This window comes from Oryctolagus cuniculus, chromosome 5, assembly GCF_051225735.1.
Source record: "Oryctolagus cuniculus isolate XC-2025 breed Fujian yellow rabbit chromosome 5, ASM5122573v1, whole genome shotgun sequence".
Classification (NCBI taxonomy): domain Eukaryota; kingdom Metazoa; phylum Chordata; class Mammalia; order Lagomorpha; family Leporidae; genus Oryctolagus; species Oryctolagus cuniculus.
Genome location: NC_142871.1, coordinates 22,858,078 through 22,875,349, shown reverse-complemented (window position 1 = coordinate 22,875,349; position 17,272 = coordinate 22,858,078). Strand labels below are relative to the sequence as shown.

The window sequence follows — 17,272 nt, the reverse complement described above, 5'->3', positions numbered from 1 at the left end:
ATAGGTCAAAACAATTAATTTCAATGCTTTGTGAATAAGGTATATTTTGCTGCCTACCCTATAGGAATTACAGACTGTTATTTCCTGTAGGTTGATTGCAAATAAACTGGAATTGGGGGTGGAATTGGGTCAAATTGACATGCCTCAGAGCTCACTGTGCTTACTAGGATTCAACCACCATTTTTCTTGAAGAAGTGCTATCTAAGCCTGAAAGCCTTTGGTTAGTTTCCAGAGGTGTTTGTTGTAATTGATTATGACAGTTTGTATCAAGTTATTATTTTTTCTATCCTTTTATGGAATGAACTTTCAAAATTCCTTACTCCACCATTTTCATTGGCATCACTCTAATCACAGGTATTCTGAAGTCTAAATTGGTTAGCTCCATGTGGCAATTTAAAAATGGCTATAAATTCTTTGGAACATTCATTGAAGGGCAGAGTCTATGTCATCTTCCCTCAAACATGCATTTATTCATGTTTATTCATGTTTTCTATAACTAAACGTATAACTATAACTAACGTATAAATGATGATATGTAATTTCAAGGCTCTAAAGCTTCTGCCTGAATCTGTATATTGGATAGCAGTGTGTGTGGTGCAGGGGAAGTTGCCACATGAGAAATCCGACAATGCAACTCTACCAACATCATAACATTTAATTATTCAAGTTAACCCCGACAATAATCTGCAAAGCATGCACATCTTGGTTGTATATTCTCAGAATATCCTACAGAAGACTTTAGCTTTAGCCAATATGTAACTGAAATTGCATGAAATATCCTTAGTAATACATCACAGACAACATCTTCCTAAATTCTTGATATTCAGAATTCATCTGGTATAACATATTATGCATATAGACTATTTGGCTTAATTGGGTCTGTGATACCCAGATCATTGGTAAGCCTGTTTCAAATGTCTGTTTTTCCTCTTGGCCTTCAATTTGTTTACATTTATAGCATATGGCATACATACATTTTTATTGTAGGGCAAATATCACACATGAAAAGTTACAAAGGTAGTGTGTGATTCTGTCTTCTTTTAAGGTATTGGTGGATCTCTTTGACCTAGTTTATGGGAGTCTATTACTTGTTGGCTTTTATGCATATGGGCTAGTCTTGAGTTGTTTTCCACGGTCTTACATCCTTTGCAAAATCAGTTTTCTTCTTTATGGCACATTGGTACTGCTCAAATCCCAAAGCTTTTAAGATATTATCGATTCTACTTGATTTCTTGGAAATCGTCCTTCACATATACAACCTTCAAGTCAGCATATGACTCAAAAGGATGTTTCAAAGTGGGAAATGTGCAAAGTATTCAGGTAGACATGTGTTTCACTCTTTTCCTATCGACTCTTCACCCTGAAATCTTGGTTACCATAGTCATTCTCTGCTGCCTTCAAATAGTCATCCTTCTTGTTTTGTTTGTTTTAAAAGTGTTCTTTGTGGCAGGACTGGTTTGATACCAGTTACTCCATCACAACTCAAAGCAGAAGGTTTATTCTGCTGTAGGTTTCTTCAGAGTACATTACACATTTGGTATTTACTTGTTTATGTGGTGTAGGTTTTCCGATTGCATGTATAGTTCCTTGAGAATAGGATCTTAGTTTATTCACTTCATAAATTCTAAACCTAAAAGCTTGGCTGGCATAAAAAAGCACTCAATAAATATTTGTGAGTGAAGGAAAGAAGAAAAGAAAGAAGGGAGGAAGGAAGGGTGGACAAAAAGAAGGAAGGGAGGAAAGAAACTGAGAGTCATAGCTTACTAGCTCTCCTCATAATTTTTCTGTTGATACAAACACCTACAAAACCTTATTTAATGACATCCACAAGTACTTATCATATTTGACGCTTACTTGTATGTTTTAAACTTATCCTACTCTTCTACTCCAAATATCCAATTATCCATAACGTTCTATGGATTCCATATCCTAAAGAACTTTCCAATATGCCTTCTCCTACTCAATATTGTTATCCTCATTTGGGAGACTCATTATCTTTTACCTAGTTACTATATATAAATCTGCTAATTGATGTCTTATATCTAGTTTTCCTTCCCTTCATTGTATCTTTCCCTTTAATATGTTCAATAATTTTCTCAAATACAAATGTCAGTGGCTTAACACTGTCTATAAGTATAAATACTAAAGAAAGAAAAGTGCTTAATTTTATTTTCATGGGATACAAAAACATTCCAACATGCATTACCATGACAAATAAATAATCTTTAATAAACATCAAAATCATCATAATGTTCACTCCAAAACATAAATATCCAAGACCACATCACTATGCTTTTATGTATACTTCTTTATGGGTAAAATAAATGACTTAAAGGAATAATAATTATACTGAATATAATAATGATTAGGTTGATAAAGAGTGTGGAACATAAACGTAGTATATACAGAAAATGTATTCATGTGTTGGTTAGCAAGCAAATTTTTGATTTATATCTACCTTTTTAAAATTCTTACAGGACTTACATTAAACTGCCAGGGCTTCTTTTTTCTCATTTTAAAATGAATATTGTTTTGTATTATAAATCATAATTGTATACATTTATGGGGTACACTTTGATGTTTTGATACATGTATACAATATGGAATTATTGAAGAGGTAATTAACATATCCATCACTTCACTTACTTACCATTTTTATTGTTAGACTAACCTACTTCTTTTGTCTATCTGTAACTTTATTCCTTTTGATAAACAGCTCCTCATTCCCTCCTTCACCACCCCACCCCCAGCATTTGATAAACATTATTATACTACTTTCTCTCTATTCTTTTTCTTTTTTTATCTGAGAGAGAGAGAAAGAGAGAGAGAGATAGGAAGAAGAGAAGGAATGATCGTGGGAAGGAGGAAGGAGAGAAAGAGAGAAAGAGAGAGAGAGAGAGAAAGTGCTTCTATCCTCCTATCTGCAGGTTCACTCCCTAAATGCTTGCCAAGTACTTGGCTGGGCCAAAGCTGAGGCATGGGAACTCAATACAGGTTTCCCTCATGAATAGTAGGAACCCAGTTACTTGAACAACTGCTGCTGCCTTCCAGGGTCTGTGCTAGCAGAAAAACTAGAGTCAGGAGCCAGAGCCAGAGCTGGGTATTGAATTCAGCACTCAGAGAGGGGATGTGGGCATCTTGACTGTTGTCGTAACTACTTGCTGAATGTTCACCCTGGGGATGTAACCCGTTAAGCCTTATTTCCCTATCTGCAATATAATGCTGTATGTTTATTAAATACTCAAATATATTTGTATACTTACTTGGTAGAAAGCAACAATGATTTGGTGTAGCCAAATCTGTATCTTGACCATGAGCCAACCTGGGTATTGCCAATGGTACCTGAGGTACCTGCTCTTTGAATCATTGCTTATTTATTTACTTAAATTTTGAAGATGGAAACACAAGTGATGGCACAGACTTAAATTTTGAAACTCAATATGACATAACCTGGACAAAGTGTCTTCTTTTCCAAAACACTTCCTTGGTTGTTTAACTCTTAAGGAATCGTAATGTTTTCCACCGATGAACAGAATGGACATCAAATAGAGAAGTTTAGGCTGTTTCAAAATGATAGTGTAAACTGGAAGTGAACTAGGAGGGCCAGGGAGCTACTTCATGTCTATTTATTTTGGGATAATTGGTGTTGTGTCAGAGACTTTACATATTTTGGTTTCACTTAAAAGATGATATAGCTTGTCTAATGATATTCATAGCAACTTTGTTAGGGCTACTGTGACTTATAGACTATTTGGCTTAATTAGGGCTATGCTACTGGCATATTTAGACACCCACCACAATTTTTTTACACATCTAAATCAAATGATTTGAGGAAAACCAAGCATAAGACCTCAGGTGGTGGATGTATTTCAGGAATGACAGCACCAAAGAGAAAATAATTAACCAACCCTTTCATGAGCACTAATTTCTGCTGGGCCACATGCAGTTTATTTTTGTACTATCAGATGCTTCTTTCCATGTAGTCTTAGTTTTATTTATAGAGAAATGTTATTTATAAAGTTGACAGAGATCCATCAATTTATTCTAATTTTGTTGGAAAAAATTTACCAGAATCATATGATAGCATCTTCTACCCCATGTATCTGACTCTCTCCCTTTGTGACTTCAGTTGACCTAAAAGAAATAGCAAGTGTCCTACACATCACCTACTGGCTAATTAACACTTAAGCAGACTTACTCAATTTAGTAAAGTGCTCCCAGCTAGTGCAATCAATGAAACCTTTCCACAGCTACTTACTGAATAGTATTTTTCCAGAATTTCATATTTTCAAGAGACTGTCCCCAAGCAGTCAAATAACTCTGATCACGTATTCCCTCTATGCTTGGATGTTTTCTCTATATACTTCTAGAGCAGAAAATTCCAGTTAATTCAATACAACGAGAAATTGTGGGGATTTTTACAAAGCTCTTTTATTTTTTTAAGATTATTTATTTATTTATTTGACAGGTAGAGTTACAGACAGTGAGAGAGAGAGAGAGAGAGAGACAGAGAGAAAGGTCTTCCATCCGATGGATCATCCACAAAATGGCCTCAACGTCCGGAGCTATGCCAATCCAAAGCCAGGAGCCAGGTGCCTCTTCCTGGTCTCCCATGCAGGTGTAGGGGCCCAAGCATTTGGACCATCCTCAACTGCTTTCTTAGGCCACAGCAGAGAGTTGGACTGGAGGAGGAGCAACCGGGACTAGAACCCCGTGCCCATATGGGATGCCGGCGCTGCAGGCGGAGGATTAACCCAGTACGCCACAGTGCCAGCCCTACAAAGCTCTTTTAATGATTAGTTACAACATAAAAGTTATATTAACAGAACCAACAAACATTTAAAAATGAATTCAATTGCACAGTAATAAGATAAATTAAACTTAAATGAAATAATATATTACATTATATACTATTATATATTATATACCCATTGGAATGACTAAAATATGAACAATGGAAAAACAAATATATGTATATACTATTATATATTGTATTATATTATATTACATTATATACCCACTGGAATGACTAAAATATAAAGAATGGGGAAAAAAGCATTACAGAAGATTTAGAACTATTTGACCCACTTGTGAGAGTGTAAGTTGGTACAACTGCTAAAGGTAAGTATGTACATACCCTACCCATTAATTCCACTCTAGGCATTTACCCATATATTGTATAGCACTATCACCTCCCATCCTTTTTGATGATTCACTTCCTAAGTTGAGTAGGTTTCTTATATACCTACACATGTCAGTTAGTAACAGAAAAACCTTGGGAATACTCTTCTGTGACTCTGCAGAGTTCTCTTCCTTCCTGTACTCTCTCCCAGTAACTCTTGCTGCTTTATTCTCCCAGATCTCAGCATCATCCCAATTTGAGTAGTTCAAAGGATCTACCTTGGTTCCCCTCTGCAACATGAACTGGAAGTTCCATAAGATTATAATATGCAACTATCACCCATGCATATCATTCATTTTCCATCTCTCAAGAATATTTTTCCAATGTTATAAAAACTGCAGTTTTATATACTTTGTCCTATTTTTCCCCTTTTTATGCAGTTGGGTAAATCCAGCTCCAGTTACTCCATCTTGTCCAGAAGCCAAATCCTTAGGAATACCATTTTTACCTTAAAGAACACTGAGGGCTAATTTATAACTATTGTTGGTGTTTGGCAAGCATTTTCTCTAAAATAAGCAAAGTGATCCTCTCCCTGCCAGAAAATCAACTGATAGCATTTGTTTTCAATAGTAAAATTTAAGTTTTCAATCAAAATTTAGAATTTTAGAAAATTTGCATCTGCTATCATTAGCTTGCCAGTTCCTCACCCACTTGTTTGATGAAAATAATGATGACATTATCACATGATTTTTGAGTACGATATACTGAAAATGTGTAGACATGGGAAGGTCTATATTGCTTACTGCACCAAAACTTTACAAGTGGCCAATGTATGATCATATGAAATCATGCATATATAAAAATTCCATTTTATGCACAAGATAGACCAATACATTTTAATATAACATCATTTATACTGTTACAGATTCATTAAAGTTTGATGTAGTATTGTGGAAGAAAATACATAACTATTTGGAAAGGCTATTGTAAAATTCCTACCTTGGCCAGATTTTATTCACATATTCAACAAAAACAATATGGTATTACAGACTTCATTCAAGAACAGATACATGAAAACAGGTATAGCCTATTAAGCTATACATTAAGTACAGTTTCAAAATATAAATCAGATTGGACTTCTCACTAAATTTTTTGTTTTAGGATTAAGGAAATTGTTCATTAAGGATAAATTACATATGTTTACTATTATTGGATTTGTTCTTTAATAAATTAGAAATTCTGAAAAAATTATAATTAATTAATTTCTATTTTGCTAAATATCAATGCATACTACTGCTCAAATAAAAGCCTTTTGAAATCTGAGACCATAAGTTTTGTGAGTTGTGCTATTGAAGACTTCTATCCAACTCCCTTTCCTTACTGTTTTCTCATTGTAAAATTTCTCCCTAAACTTCTTTTTGTGTCAGTCCAGTACTTTGTTCTTCTAAGCTCTGTCTCTCTCATGGAGTCCTTGGCTCTGTTGACAAATCCAGAGACCAATGTCAGAACTCCTTCATAAAATGTGGGCCTGCCTGGATCCTTGCCCTTTCCTGATAACAATTACAATCCTGATTTCACAATATTGTGCTCCTTTCTTTATTTTCTGTGTAAACTCTGTTACACTGGGCGTCTTCAAGGGTTTTTAAGTTGTTTCTTACTGCCTACTACTAATATGTGTGCCTCTGTCTGAAGAGATAAAATAACTGCATATTTTAAGAAACATTTGAAAAAGTATTTCTGCAGAATTTTCACAAATATTGGTGGTTATTCAGCAGTAAAATATTCTGATAGGGCTGGGAGGGTGCATTTTTGAGATAGGAAGCTGCGGTGGGATATGAGGAATTTCTTGGTGCTTGACCAACCAACCATATATGTACTCATGTGAAACCCATTCTTTCCTGCACAATTGCAATGTTTTTAATTGAATTTTTTGGTCTCAGATAGTGGATACTCAGGCCTCCCAAGTATTTGGTATATTACAACAGGTACCACACTTGTATTTAAATTGCTTTCCAAATTTCAGTCTTTGGAATGTTGTTATTAAAACTCCCCCTGTTATTTTCTTGTCTAACAAGCTAACAATCTCTCCCTGTAATTTATCATATCACTCACACAATTTATTAGAAAAAATAACATAACGTCATCTTCAATTATGTTTTTTTTTTGTTTTTGTTTTTAAGATTTATTTATTTATTTGAAAGTCAGAGTTATACAGAGAGAGGAGAAGCAGAGAGAGAGAGAGAGGTCTTCCACCTGATGGTTCATTCCCCAATTAGCCGCAATGGCCAGAGCTGCGCCGACCTGAAGCCAGGACCCAGGAGCTTCCTCCGGGTCTCCCATGCAGGTGCAGGGGCCCAAGGACTTGGGCCATCTTCTTACTGCTTTTCCAGGCCACAGCAGAGAGCTGGATCAGAAGAGGAGCAGCCAGGACTAGAACAGGCACCCATATGGGATGCCGGTGCTTCAGGCCAGGGCATTAAACCCCTGCGCAACAGCGCCGGCCCTATCTTCTATCAAGTGATTTTCCATCAGATCATTTTATTAAAAATATCACCTGATATCAATCCTTAGACTCAGTCAACAAAATGGAAGTGTGGAAGAAGAAAACTCCCTCATCATTTAGAATGTACAGTCCAGATCATAGCCACTTCTTTGTGGCCCTGAAATGAAAAAAAAAAAAAAAAAATCTCAAACATTTTGGAGAAAAACACTTCTCTGCTTTCCCCACCCCCATTAGACATTTCATGAGATTAAAACAACAAACAAATAAAAATCCCTCTGTTAAACTTGCTCCTGATGTCCTTAATCGTCCTGCAGCTGTACAAAGATTGTATTAAATGAGCATAATGTTCAGAGGAAATGCCTTTTTACATCTGTCACTGTGCTGTCCTCCTCATTTGAGTATCTGATAATTTTAGGAAAATAGATCATAAAGTAATTAATTCATGAGTACTTTTCATTTGGCCTAGGGTTTTGTGGTTATTAACTAGCAACATGAAGTAAAATACTGAAACACCGAGTTCATTGCCATGTGCTGCTTTGCTGATACACTTTCCCAGTGAAAGACTTGGAATTATTGCTTTGAGATGGCAATAATTGTATTCCCTTAATTTAGTAGATTATTTTTAATCATTGGATTGTGTTGTTTACTTCAATAAATTTATTCACATTTTTCTTTGTCCTATATCTATTTAAAATAAGAAAGAAAAAGAAAACATTTATCACATTTTATGGATATTTGATCTGATTACTGCGGTTTGAAGAAAATGACTCCCATCTGTTCTTGATATTTTTGTCATGCTGATAGCTTCCATGGATATCTAACAAAAATGCCCAGACTATTAAGTCAAATTTGTCTTCTATGAAAGCTTTCAAAATTCAGCATGCACTTCCTGCTTAAAAATATGTTCAGGTACTCTTGTATCTAATGTGCAAGATTGGTCATGCAGATTAATTCTCCAAAATGCTGGAAGCGGCAGAAGAAACTAAATTGCTAGAAAAAAATTTTGAAATATGTAAAACATCTTTCTAAATGCATTCCTGGACTTTCAGGGAATCAATACATCGTCAAGGCCCCCAAATGAATTAAACCAGAAAACCTTATGAGGTCAGCAAACCCCACAGGTAGTTTGTGTCTTAAGGATGACTCCTCATTTCAAGTTATTTGGAGAATATTTAATAAATTGGGGAGGGTAGAGGAGAGATAAAGCTCAGGATATTCTCAAGGTATGGAACTTCATAAAATATGACCCATAAAGCTTGGACTCACATTAGAACTGAGATTTATAAATAAACTTCGCCATGTAAATGAAATATTGAGACAAATTTCCAATCTCACATTCAGAGCCAAATGGATGAGAAAATCCTCCTTTGAATTATCATAATCCCAAAACTGAAACTTGCAAGGTACTTAAGATCTGAATACACACTACCTCTACCTTGATGATTTAAAAAAACTCCTCACAGAGATAATTTAAATTAGAGTGACACCAGACAACTGCAGGGTCAAATGCAAGTCTCTGTAATGATTTGACTTTATCTCAGAGAAAGATGAGCAACTTACTGCCAAAACTCACAAAACAGAAAATGAAACAAAGAACACAGGTGAAAGCATTTAGAAACAATAGGCAACAGAAAAAAATAACAATTCAGATGCTGAAAACATCAAACATCAAGCCTACAATGTATAACAGTAATGTTTAATAAAAGAGAAAATTTAATATATTATCAGGTAACAAGTATATTGGTAAATAAACCAAATAAAGCTTTTAGAAATGAACAGTATACATTTATTTACTTTTTTAAGATTTATTTATTTACTTGAAAGCTAGAGTTACATACAGAGAGAGAGAGAGGGGTCTTCCATCCACTGGTTCACTCCCCAATTGGCTGCAATGGCTGGAGCTGCACCAATCCAAAGCCAGGAGTCAGGAGCTTCCTCTGGACTTCCCTTGTGAGTGCAGGGGCCCAAGGACTTGGGCCATCTCTACTGCTTTCCCAGGTCATAGAAGAGAGCTGCATTGGAAGTGGAGCAGCCAGGTCTCAAACCAATGCCCATATCAGATGCCAGCACTGCAGCTGGCAGCTTTAGTACTCACTACACCACAGTTCTGGCCCCATGAACAGTATATATTTAAGTAAGACATTAAATTGAAAAATTAAAATAATCAAATATATATGAATAGAATTCGTGAGCTGATAGATATAAATATGATATTTTGAATTTAGTAAGAAAAATAGAATAAAGATGGTAAGACATACAAAATGCAATGAGTATTGCTAGCATACATTTACTCAGCATCCCATAGGGGATATTAATATTAAAAAGAAATCATTGGAATGGTCATTTGATAAATTGTGAAGACACTGCAGAAATGCCCACAACCCATATTCAAGTGCCTAGGTTCAAATCCTGGCTGTATTCTAATTCTGGCTCCCTGCTAATTCAGACTCTGGGAGGCAGTAGCTAATGACTCAGGTACTTGGGTCCCTGCCACCCACATACTCCCCCATGGGAAAACTGGACTGAATTCTCAGCTCCTGGCATCAGCCTGGCTTAGTAGAGGCTATTGGAGGCATGTGGGGAGAGAATTAGTGGATGGGAGATCTCTCTTTCTCCCCCCCATAACCCTCTGTCTTTCTGTGCCTTTAAAATAAGTAAAATGAACTTTTCAAACAAATGATTATCGAATCCACAAATAAAAAAGGTCACAAGAAGCATAAATACAAATATGTCACTTGACTCACCATAAACAAACTGTAGAACAACAGAGGAAGGAAGGAAGGAAGGAAGGAAGGAAGGAAGGAAGGAAGGAAGGAAGGGAGGGAGGGAGGGAGGGAGGGAGGGAGGGAGGGAGGGAGGAAGGAAGGAAGGAAGGAAGGAAGGAAGGAGGGAAAGGGGGAGGGAAGAAGATCTTAAAAGCAATCAAAAATAAAAGACATATTCCTAAAGAGTGCTAAGACTCACAGCTGATTTTCAACAACAATGAAAGCCAGAAATGAAGAAAAATAATTCAATGAGCTAAAAACAGATAGCTATGAATCTAGATTTTCAAATCTTGCAAAATGATTTTCAAGAATGAGAGTGAAATGAAGGCTTTTCACACTAAAAAAAAAAAAAAAAAAGAGTTGACACCCAAATACCATCATCAAAGTAAACAGTATAGATGTATTATTTTAGGTAGGTGGGGAGGGAGTAGAGCAGGGAGAGACCTAAAAGGGAATGGTAGAGGGCGTTGAGGGACAGGTAGGCAAATATATGAATAAATCTAATAAACCTTCACTGGATAAAGCATCTAGCAATGTGTCATTAGCAGACAAATATATTTAAATAATTAAAGAGTAAAAGCATTATATAGGTTGGGTAAGTGTTAAACATAAATAAATTATTTTTTTTAACTTTTATTTAGTAAATATAATTTTCCAAACTGCAGTTTATGGATTACAATGGCTTTCCCACACCATAACTTCCCTCCCACTTGCACCCCTCCCATCTCCCGCTCCCTCTCCCATTCCATTCACATCAAGATTCATTTTCAATTCTCTTTATATACAGAAGGTCACTTTAGTATATATTAAGTAAAGATTTCATCACTTTGCACCCACACAGAACATAAAGTGTAAAATACTGTTTCAGTACTAGTTATAGCATTACTTTATATTGGACAACACATAAGGACAGAGATCCCACATGAAGAGTAAGTACACTGTGACTCCTGTTGTTGACTTAACAATTTGACACTCTTGTTTATGGCATCAGAAATCTCCCTAGGCTCTAGTCATGAGTTGCCAAGGCTATGGAAGCCTTTTGAGTTCACCAACTCTGATCATATTTAGACAAGGTCATAGTCAAAGTGGAAGTTCTCTCCTCCCTTCAGAGAAAGCTACCTCGTCCTTTGATGGCCCGTTCTTTCTACTGGGATATCACTCACAGAGATCTTTCATTTAGGTTTTGTGTGTGTGTGGTGTTGTTTGTTTGTTTGTTTGTTTTGCCAGAGTGTCTTGGCTTTCCATGCCTAAAATACTCTCATGGGCTCTTCAGCCAGATCTGAATGCCTTAAGGGCTGATTCTGAGGCCAGAGTACTGTTTAGGACATCTGCCATTCTATGAGTCTGCTGTGTATCCCACTTCCCATGTTGGATCATTCTCTCCCTTTTTTATTCTATCAGTTAGTATTAGCAGACACTAGTCTTGTTTGTGTGATCCCTTTGACTCTTAGACCTATCAGTGTGATCAATTGTGAACTGAAATTGATCACTTTGACTAGTGAGATGGCACTGGTACATTCAATCTTGATGGGATTGTATTGAAATCCTCTGGCACATTTCTAAATTATTTTTTGTTAAGATTTATTTATTTATTATAGAGGGAGAGTTATGGACAAAGAGAGGGAAAGACAGAGGGAGAAGACTCCCTTCCACTGGTTCTCTCCCCAAATGGTCTTAAAGGCTGGAGCTGGGCCAATCTGAAGCCAGAAGCCAGGATCTTCTTCCAGGTCTCACATGCAGGTACAGGAACCCAAGTACTTGGTCCATCTTCCATTGCTTTCACAGTCCATTCGCAGGGAGCTGGATCAACAGTGGAACAACCAGGACTCCAACCAGTACCCACATAGGATGCCAGCATTGCAAGCAGAGGCTTAACCTACTATGCCACAGTGTTGGCCTCATAATTGAATTCTAAAATGTTTTTCATGATGAAAACTCTAAGAAAATTGGGTATAGAAGGAGCAATCCTCAACATAATCAAGGAAATTTATGAAAAAACCATGGCCAGTGTCCAGTTGAATGGGGAAAAGTTGAAAGCATTCCCACAAAATCTGGTAACAGACAGGGATGCCCACTCTCACCCTTGCTATTCAATATAGTCCTAGAAGTTTTAGCCAGAGCCATTAGGCAAGAAAAAGAACTCAAAGGGATACAAATTGGGAAGGAAGAAGTCAAACTATCTTTATTTGCAGACTACATGCTTCTACATAGAGGGAATCCAAAAGACTCCACAAAGAGACTATTGGAACTCACAGAATAGTTTGGTAAAGTAGTAGGATATAAAATCAATGCACAAAAATCAACAGCCTTTGTATACACAGACATGTCACAGCTGAGAAAGAACTTCTAAGATAAATATCATTCACTATAACAACAAAAAAAAAACAAATATCTTGCAATAAATTTATTCAAGGATGTCAAAGATTTCTATGATGAGAATTACAAAACATTAAGGAAAGAAGTAGAAGAAACAAAAATGGAAAAATTTTCTATGTTCATGAATTGGAAGAATCTATATCAATAAAATGTTCATACTTCCAAAAGCAATTTACAGATTCAATGCAATACCAATCAAAATACCAAGGACATTCTTCTCAGATATAGAAAAAATGATCCTGAAATTCATATGGAAACTCAGGAAACCCTGAATAGATAAAGCAATCTTATTCAACAAAAGCAAAGCCAGAGGCATTACAATACCATATTTTAAGACATATTACAGGGCAGTTATAATCAAAACAGTCTGGTACTGGTACAAAAACAGATGGATAGACTAATGGAACAAAATAGAAATGCCAGAAATCAATCCAAGCATCTACAACCAATTTATATTTGACCAAGGAGCTAAAATCAATCCCTGGAATGAGGACCATCTGTCCAACAAATGGTACTGGGAAAACTGGATGTCCACATGCAAAAAAGTGTGAAGAAAGGCCCCTATCTTACAACTTACACAAAAATCCACTCAAAATAGTTTAACAACCTAAATCTATGACCTGATACCTTCAAATTATTAGAGAATATTGGGGAAACCCTGCAAGATACTGGCACAGGCAAAGATTTCTTGGAAAAAAACCAGGGGCAAAAGCAATCAAAGCCAAAATTCACAAATGCAATTGAAGTAGCTTTCGGAACTGGAAGACCACGTCTTCGCCATGCCCCTGTGTGACCTCACACCCTACCTGGCCACATCTGAATGCCCACTAGCCAATCAGGTAATTAACCACTCTCCTTTGGAAGCGGGTTAAAAGCCTTGGACACAGTGTGTCTGCTCTCTTCTTTTCCCTGGCCTCCAGCCAGGAGGGGGCTGACTGTAGCCCTGTGCCTCCAGGGCAAGTGGCCTTCAGGCCACCTGCCCTAGGCTTCCTTGCCTAGATGCTCCTCCATGTGGCTGGTTCCTAGTGCTTGGTATGAACCCGGATTTACCCCCCTCTCTCTTAAATAAAGCTCTCGTCTCCTATGCATCTTTAGCACTAAATAAAAGCTCAAAATATACCATGCTGCCTCGATTATTTATGCCAGTATTTAGAATTCTTCTCTAGATATTAGGCAAGAACCCTCTCGGGCTTAAAATATTGGGGATTTATTAATAAGCATATGGTGATATTGTATGGCACCCCAAATTCCAGTAACATGTGGCACCCCAGATGTGACCTCTGGGAAACTTTAAGGGGCCACATTTTCATATATAATTTAAGGGGTCATTTCTGATTTCACAATTACATTAAATTGAAAATCTTTTGTACTTTAAAAGAAACACTCAGGAAAGTGAAGAGGCAGTTGACAGAATGGGAGAGATTATTTGCAAACTATTCAAGTGATAAAGAATTAATAACCAGAACATACATAGAGATCAAGAAACTGAAAAACAACAAAACAATCAACTCAGTGAAGATATGGACAAAGGCCTTAGCAGATATTTTTCAAAAGAAGAAATCCAAAAGGCCAACAGCCATGAAAAAATGCCCAGGATCACTAGCCATCAAGGAAATGCAAATCAAAATCACAATGAAATTTCACCTCTCCCCAGTTAGAATGGCTTTCATATGGAAATCAGCAAGTAACAAATGCTGGAGAAGATGTGGGGAAAAAGATACCCTAATCCACTGTTGGTGGGTCTGTAAACTGGTAAAGCCACTATGAAAGACAATTTGGAGAGATCTCAGAAATCTGAATATAGACCTACCATATGTCCCAGCCATTCTATTCCTGGGAATTTACCCAAGGGAAATGAATTCAGCATTTAAAAGAGTTATTTATAACCCCATGTTCATTGCATCTCAATTCACAATAGCTAAGATATGGAATCAACCCAAATACCTGTCAACTGAAGATTAGATAAAGAAATTATGGGATATGTGTACTATGGAATACTACACAGCAATAAAAAGCAAACAATAAAATCTGGTCATTTACAACAAAATTGATTAATCTGGAAAATATCATACTTAGTGAAATAAGCCAGTCCCATAGAGACAAATACCACATGTTCTCCCTGACCTGTGATAACTAATAGAGCACTAACTCTTAACACAGAGTTAAACATATGTGTATAAAGTCAATTGAAAATAGATCTCAATAAAAAAATAACAGTGGGAATGAGAGAGGGAGGAGAAGGAGGGTTTGGGAGTATGAGTGGGAGAGAGAGAGCTTTTCCAAATGAAACAGATTTTCCATGTTCTAAAAAATCCAGAATGTGCTACTTCTGCCCCATTTGGTAATTTCAATTACAGGTTTTTTTTCTTTTGGCAGTGAAAATTTTTTCAACTCATTGAGAGCTTGGTATCTTCCAAACAGAGGAAAAAGTTAAGAAGAGTTAGAGGCAGCTGATACTGTTATGAGGATTGAAGGGGACTTGATTCTGTTTACAATAATTTGGTACACAGATATATGGACAACAGAGGTGAAAAGGAAATAAGAACAAAAAACAGAAACTTGTTTTTCCCATTTTCTCTTTTTGTCAGGGAGTAGATAAATCATATGTATTAACATTTCGTACCACATACAGATCACTTTGAAACTTTAATATGTAGATTTTAGACATTTTCATCTTGAACCACTTTATATATGACATTAAAGTTTAGTAAGATCACAGTATAAAATAGGGATACTCAAATAGACTATGAGAGAACAAAAATTTCAAAGCTCAAAAGTACATGTTTGATTGTGTATTATGTGCTAAGTGAGGTTTATAAGAGCTTAGCATATATATTAGCTCATTTAAGGCTAACAACAAACAAGATGAGTTAACTATAATTGGTAGTAGTAGTACTTTACAGATAATGGATGCAAAAAATTAAATGAATGTCTCAAAGGTCCACAGTCAATCAAAACTCAGGTTTTAAACTAGGCAATTCTGATTTTAGTGTACCTGCTAAAAAACTGCTACGAGGGTATCTTCTATATCCACAGCACCTAATTGAATTGCTAAATTTTTCATATGTATGCAGAACAGTGATGATCATCCTAGAAGGCCCGTCAGAACGTGAGGGAAGAATGACATGACTTTCAGAAATAGAGAAAATGGAACACCCTTCCCTAATGTACTGAGGTATGGATTAACTTTTCTTTTGAGTAGCCAAAGACAAAAGTATATCATGAACATAAATGATTCATATGATATAACCTGTGTATTTATAATATTTGTCAAGATACAGTTGTCTTAACATAGAGTATTATTAAGATCTATTAAAAACAATGTTGAGTAGCATAAATAAAACAAGAAACTATTAGACAATCTCTCTAAATCCATGTAACGTGTGTCATCAATCTCTTTCCGATAAATCATTCTAATATTCCAAACATCTGAATCCAAGTACTATCATTAATACTAACCCATTTTAGCCCATTTTGCTAAATCTAGGATATATATAAAGACATAAATTGAATAAAAAATACGCCACTTAGTAACATTTAAAAATATTATGTTATTGAAATATTCACAAAATGGAAAACTCGGGACTTACTGGGTTAATACTAAAATCTAGAAAGATCAGATGTTATACCAACCTATGTGGGAAGTCTAGAACTTTTTGGAGTTCCCATTGTTAGAGTGATTCTAGGGATTCCCAATGTTTTACCTAAGTATATGTCGATGTTTTGTCTATCATTAGTCATTTGCTACTGGTAATCAGTCACCACTGCTAAATGCTAATCCCTAACAGTTCTCTACGTGTAGTAATAAACACACCACAGAAATGGAGGAAAATTACTTTCTGTGTAAAGTTCAGCTGGGAAGCCCAGAGCTCATTTATTTCTCACTATCGCCCAACTTGGAGTGAAGCCCTGTCCAACATCATACCTGTCCCAGGAGTCCACAGGCCCAGAACTGCTATCGTGTTTCTATTCCTGTACCAGAGTTACCAAGCAAGACTCCTCTTCTAGTAATAATAATTATTTCTTAGATTCAGTCTTGCCTCATATGCATCTCAATGGAGTTTAAAAATGTCTCCCTGTTGCTAAAGCTCTATCTGTAATGAGTCATCAATGCATTTAATTTTATAGCGTTCACATTTACACATTTACACATATCCACATATTATATATATATATATATATATACAGTAAAATGTGTATACATTGGCATATTATATCTCCAACAGGAGCATATCACCATAAAATGTTAATATAAATCTAATAAGTGTTTTTTATTCTCCATTCAGTGATAATGTAGCCAATGATGAAACACTGAAATAGTCTCTTTTGTACCCAGTCCGTCACTCATCAGCCCAAGACATTGTTTATTTAGATCCCTTTCCTATCCCCACCCTTTTCCACTCTGCTCCTTCCTTTAAAGTGGGATCTAAGTCTCCTTAGAGGGCTGGAAAATATTTCAAATCTAATAAAAGACCTCTAATTTGGGCAGTTGAGCAAAAATCACAG

General features: G+C 36.1%; 1 protein-coding gene across 1 annotated transcript in view; it reads right to left on the bottom strand.

Moving 5' to 3' along the window:
• Positions 1–7,272: 7,272 nt before the first annotated feature.
• Positions 7,273–17,272, bottom strand: part of EPM2A (EPM2A glucan phosphatase, laforin) — a 286,591-nt gene continuing 276,591 nt past the window's right edge. The window contains exon 4 of the mRNA XM_089332589.1: positions 7,273–7,782. The gene's annotated coding sequence lies outside the window, so the exon portion shown is untranslated. The remainder of the gene's footprint in view (positions 7,783–17,272) is intronic.